This window comes from Hirundo rustica, chromosome 2 (assembly GCF_015227805.2).
Source record: "Hirundo rustica isolate bHirRus1 chromosome 2, bHirRus1.pri.v3, whole genome shotgun sequence".
Classification (NCBI taxonomy): Eukaryota; Metazoa; Chordata; class Aves; order Passeriformes; family Hirundinidae; genus Hirundo; species Hirundo rustica.
Genome location: NC_053451.1, coordinates 117,064,323 through 117,070,545, shown reverse-complemented (window position 1 = coordinate 117,070,545; position 6,223 = coordinate 117,064,323).

The following is a 6,223-nucleotide window of genomic DNA, read 5'->3' as shown; positions in this document are numbered from 1 at the left end:
GCATTATCTGAGGAATGGACAAAGTTTTATCGAATAACACAAAGAGTTCGCTTTTAATCTGCCTGAATTCTGAAGTCAGGATATCCCTACACCCAGTAATTCTGTGTGCCGTGGGATCGCACCAAAACCTGAGCCTGAAGATATCTGATTTGGGAGATCTGCGTTCTGGTTTAGACCGAGTCGATAGCTGAAAGTTGTATCTCCATAGCCAGATGTCTTTTTGTATGAGTTTTTCTCATTCTCTACCTTAGAAAATATGTTCTGCCTACAAATGTAAAAATTGTATTGGGTTGGATCAACGAAATGTCCCAGCACTGCCAATAGCTGAGGTTTAGGAAATAAAAATAGGAAGAGGAAGTAGCATTGCTTTTCCAGAATACTGTCCCTACAAGCTGATCATCACACATTTCTTCACCCTAAAGTGTCACCCTCATGATTCACCCCAAGGAGTTTTTCTTTCATTGTTTTGTCCAATCACTTTTTGATCACATGAAGGTGTTTGATGTCGATGGTACTGTGACAAAAGGGATAAAACTCTTTGTTTTCTTAATGTTTTGAACCTTTTACATCCCAGTTTCATTGTATACTTCCTTCTCCCCTCATCAGAACCACAGAATGATTTGGGAACCTCAAAGTTGATCTCATTCCCCACCCCTGCCATGGGCAAGGAGATCTTCCACTCATCCAGGTTGTCATTCCCAATTTAACGTTGTGCTGCTCGTGACTTTGGAGCACAGGTGCCGCTGTGTGAGGACAATCCAGACCCACAGAGTTCCCATTTATTTGATATCAGGAGATATAAACCAGCTTGGCTTTTCATATTGAAGCTCCATTTCCACCTCTTCCTCCACCCCCCTGCTTTTCCACCGTTTTCAACCTGCAGTTCTCAGCATAATAAAAGGTAACAAGCACGAGTTCTTGGCAGATGCAGGGAAGTTATTTAATGCCTGTGGAGAATCTGTCCCCACATGTTTAATAAATGCCTTCTTTCAATAAATGTATACTCAGCTTTAAGGAACATGGAAAACTGCAGGGGTTTCTTTTGCATCAAGTGCCAAGATAATAATAATCTGGCAAGTGACTGCTCACTCCAAGTAGTAAAAGTCCAGTGAAGCCAAGACTCGCTGTTACCACTATTTTAATCATTATTTGCTGGTGACCACCAGTCTTCAGTGAAAATTTCAGGTGCCTCTGGTATTTTTCAATTTTTGCTGAGTGCCAGGTGACTCAGGGCCCAGCTCTGCTGCTCTTTCTCACAGTGTTTTATCTGATTGAAAATTAGCCTCCAAAGACTCGAGCTGGAGCAGAAAAACCACTCGAGCTGAGGAACAGCGGCAGAATCTGATCCCCTGTTTCTGGTCTCTAAATGGTTTTTGAGTAGCTGGCACCAAGGCTTTACATTCATCTTTAAATACTGGAGGTCTGGGGTTATTACAAAACCTTGGAGGTTTGGGTTTGTTTTGGGTTTTTTGGTTTTTTTCTTTAAATAAAAATATGTTATTTCTATTAGATCCTGTTTGTAAAAAAATTACATTTTGTTAGGCTGAATAGCGCAGCCCCCGAAACGAAAAGTAAATGACAAATTCAGACTTCTGGAATTGTGTAAGTTCCACTGAGAAAATAACCCTGAAACCTCACCAGCCACATCTGTGTGTATCACTGCTCAATTATTACCCTTTTACTAGGCTGCAGGTTATTTTGCCTTATGCCCAGTGGTCCAGGGGAATAAGGTAAAAAAAGCAGCCCTTATTGACAATCATGGGGAAAAAGTTAAATCAATAAAATGAAAAATTATCTGACAATAATTACAGTTGCAAGGCTTGCTCCTGGGCACGCCATGAAAGCAATGTGAGCTTCAAACCTCTGTTATTGCACTGCTCCAGTTCAGCTGTACAGCAATCTGGGCCTGGGGGTGCCAGATGCTGAAATCACTTTTGGGAGGAAAAAGTAGGCTAAAAAAAATAGACTAAAAAAAAAAAAAAATCTAAAAAAATAGACTGGAAAAAAAAGAATTTAAAAAAATAGACCAAGAGTATTCTAAAAGCAAAGTCTGAACAAGGATGGTGCTTGAGTGGATTTGTGTTACCGTGGAGCTCAGCCCAAAGGGAGTCACCCGCAGAAGGTGTTGCACTTGCTGCTGGCAAGGAGAAATGGGGGTACTGATATCAAAAATTCATGGAATATCCTGATTTGGGAAGGATCCCATCCAGTCCAAGCCCTGTCCCTGCCCAGACCCCCAACAATCCCAGCCCGTGCATCCCTGGCAGCGCTGTCCAAAGGCTCCTGGAGCTCTGGCAGCCTCGGGGCCGTGCCCATTCCCTGGGGAGCCTGGGCAGTGCCAGCACCCTCTGGGGAAGAACCTTTCCCTAAAATCCAACCTCAATCCCTGCTAGCACAGCTCCAGCTGCTCCCTGGGTGCTGTCCCTGTGCCAGGAGCAGAGATCAGAGCTGTTCCTCTGAGGAGCTGCAATCCCTGAGGAGTTTCCCCTCAGATCCTCCAGCTGGACATTCCAAGGTCCCTCATCTGCTCCTCTTCCCTTCCAGACCCTTCCCCATCCTCATCTCCCTCTTTGGGATGCTCTCTAATTATTTTATATCTTTCTTACATTTGGTCACACACAGGACTGGGAGGAGTGCTTGGAACAGATTCCCACATTTCCCATTTCCTGAGGAGGAAACTTCTCCAGACAGAGCTGAGATCCCTTCTGAGGGCACAAATTTAAGCCCAGATCTTCCTGGCCACACCCCAGCAGCAATTCTCCGGGACAGGCTCCACGATGTGGTCTCAAATATCAGCCCAGCAAGGAAATTTGTGCTGTGGCCATGGCTGCATCTCCCTCTGTCTGGGAAGCCTCCCAAAAGAGAATTACAGTAATTCAAAGATGAGGCCAAGAGAGCAAGCACTGCTCTGGAAGGATAATTGCAAAGTAAATAAGGGTGCACACAACATTTGCAAATTTTACAGACATTTAAAAAAAGGAAAACAAAACCACTCTTGTGACCCACAAGCCTTTCCAGCAAGAGCTCAGAATCAAAAGGAGCCAGGATAATCTCATTAAAACTCTTCTAATTGCATTCTCCTCTGATACACATGACACAAACACCTTTATTAATCACCTACACATTTGCGTTTGCGCTGCATTACCTGGCTTTTCAAGACTACTGAGCACAGAAAAGGGTTTCATTTCAATCTCCTCAGCTGTAGGATATCAACGTGCTGATAAGATGTCCCACATTCAGCACAGCCTGAGTGAAAGGCCTCACAGAGTTCTCTGAAATGCCAGATTTCGGAAGTGTCAGTCCTGCCTTGCAGTGACTCTCGGCTGAGTGGCGACTGTTCCCATGTGAGGCTCATTTCAGAGGAAAGCTACGAGGACAATCTGTGATAAACAACCTGAAAAGCTGCTGAAATGTGCTGCCTTGTCAAGGATCCCTGACATGCACTGCCACAAGAAGAAACCAGCTGGTGGGAGCGAGCAGGGAGGCTCTGCAGAGGGGCGTGGACAGGATGGATCCATGGGCTGAGGCTGATGCCTTAATTTTTCTCTTTGCAGTGTTCCATGTTCTGTGCTGCCCAGGTGCAGCTCTGAGCTCACACTCAGGCTCACTCAGCTCTCTGCACACAGCAGCCACACAAAACAAATCCTGCTCCTGCTGCACACCAAGGACAACTGGGACAAGTGTTCAGCCCAAAAGCACAAACAGCAGTGGCTGAGGGGAGAAAACAAGAAGGATGGGACTGCAGAACCTGGAGCTGGAATTGGACAGTGAAACCCCAAGGTGCAAATGGACCAAAAGTTATCAAAGTGTGAGACCTCGAGACCGTTTGTCCATTTTGTGCCCATTTTCTTTCCCTTTTGTGACCATTTTGGTTCCACCTTGGGTGTAGCCCTGGCTAGGTTCTTGTCCTGCCCAAGGTGTATATTTAAAGGCTTTTAATAAATATCTACTTTATTCTCCAGCTCTGTCCAGTCTCTGTTCCAGCTCAGCCTTCCCAAGGCATCAAGGCCACAACAACCCTGTGGAGCAGAGGGGCTGGAAAAGCTGGAAAAGCCCTGGGGGTGCTGGTGGCAGGGGCTGGACACGAGCCCAGGGGTGCCCAGGTGGGCAAGAGGCCCCTGGCACCTGGGCTGGATGAGGAATTGTGTGTCCAGCAGGAGCAGGGCAGGGATTGTCCCTCTGTGCTCCAGGGCTGTGTCCAGCTCTGGAGAGCCCTGGAGGGGCTGGAGCGTGTCCAGGGCAGGGAAGGGAGCTGGGGAAGGGGCTGGAGCCCCAGGAGGGGCTGAGGGAGCTGGGAAAGGGCTGAGCCTGGAGAAAAGGAGGCTCAGGGGTGCAGCAAAAAAAAGGAGAAGCCACTAGGTAGGAGCTGTGGTTTCATCTCTGCTGTCAGGATTTGCCCTCCTGCAGTTCAGGTGAATGTGAGGCTAAGGCTCCCCCTGCTTCCTCTGCTTCAGGAAACCAAAATAACAGGAAAACCTAATTTCACCTCAAACTAGCCAGGAAACTGTGCCTCCCACATTTGTATTGTGGAACTTGGTTAAGCAAATTAGGTTTTTGTCACCTTCAAATTCAACTATTGCAAGGAATATATTCTCAAGATCGAGAAAAGGCACTGAGAACCCATGGCTGGTTCAGATTTGTCTCCTGAGTCAGACATGCCCAAAAAATGCACTTCACACCAGTGCCTTGAGCTCCTGGTCCTGTCAAAGGTTCAGAAATCTTGTCTTTTTGTAAAATCTTGTGTTTTTGTAAAATCTTGAAATGGCCCAAGGGTGGCTCACAGGACGTATCTTTCTTCCTTCATCCTCTGTTAGGAAGAGGGACCTGTATGGGCAGCAGCCACCATTTTCCAAAATATCAACATGAGGAAAAAAAATTGCTCCCTGTGAGGGTGGGGAAGCCCTGAGGTTGTCCAGAGCAGCTGTGGCTGCCCCTGGATCCCTGGCAGTGCCCAAGGCCAGGTTGCACACTGGGGCTGGGAGCAGCCTGGGGCAGTGGAAGGTGTCCCTGCCATGGCAGGGGTGGCTCTGGATGATTTTTAAGATCCCTCCTAACTCAAACTATTCTGGGATTCCATTATTTAGGAGCTTTTATCTTCATACTTTGCAGTGGCATCATCTTCTGTCACTCTTGGATATTTGTGAAAATTTTATCTGTGTGAGGAATCTAGAATTTTGAAGATCTCGTGTGCAGGGAAAAGGGGCTCCCAACAGCTGAGCCCAGCTTCGGAGAGGAACGTGTTTGGATGAAAAGCAGGGATTTAGGATCCCACCTCCCCATGATGTTCTTGGCATCAGAAATCAGGTGATAGGCACGTTTCCTGAGAAGAGATAAAATAATCTCCCCTGTCCTCCTAGAGCTCCGAGAAGGTGACAGGTTGGTGATTAGATTCTCCCTGGAGCTGCCTCACGGCCCCACTGTGGAAGGTTCAGGAGTTTACTTGGCTTCTCTGCTTCATGCCGGGTTAAAAATCCCACAAAAAGTTCTTTGTGTGTGGAAGTACCCCAAAGGACAGGAGATAACATTTTCCAAACCAGTTAAGTACTGGAGGAGCTACATCATTTCCATAATTGTTCCTGCCACAGGATTCAGCAGAAATATTCGCAGAGTGCCTCTGACTGTATATTTGAACAACAATTACTCCATAAAAACTCACGGAAAATTCTATTATTTTCCTTAAATTCAACCTTTTCCTTTTCAGTGATCTGGGGATTTGACAAAAGAAGCTGTGGGTACAGTGACCCACAGCTCACTGTGAGAAGAAGCAAGGCCAAGAAAATAAATCTCATTATAGATGAGGACTGTGGAACTCAGACATGAAGCAGGGATAAGGAATAATAAAAAACACTGAACGGGAGCGAAAAGAGAATGTGACAGGAGATCCACAGCCCATGCCACAAGGGAAGAGGAGGCAATTCCTGGAGCAGAAAGGCAGGGAAAGGAGATGTGGGGCAGGGCTCCCTCCATTAGGGGATGGAGGGTAAGAGCTGGAGATGTGTGAAACACATTTGGTCTGCAGTGATGTTCTCCCCTTCCTCCAGTTCCTCTTTGTAGCTGTTCCCCATGACTCACACGTCTCGTTTTGCCTCTCTCTCAGGGCTCTTTCCTCGTTAAAAAGGCTGAATTTTAAAACATCTTGAGGACAAATGGGAGCCAAACGTGTGATGGTTGCCGTGGCTCAAAGCGAGTAGAGATAAATGTAAAGGACAGACTAAGAAACCAA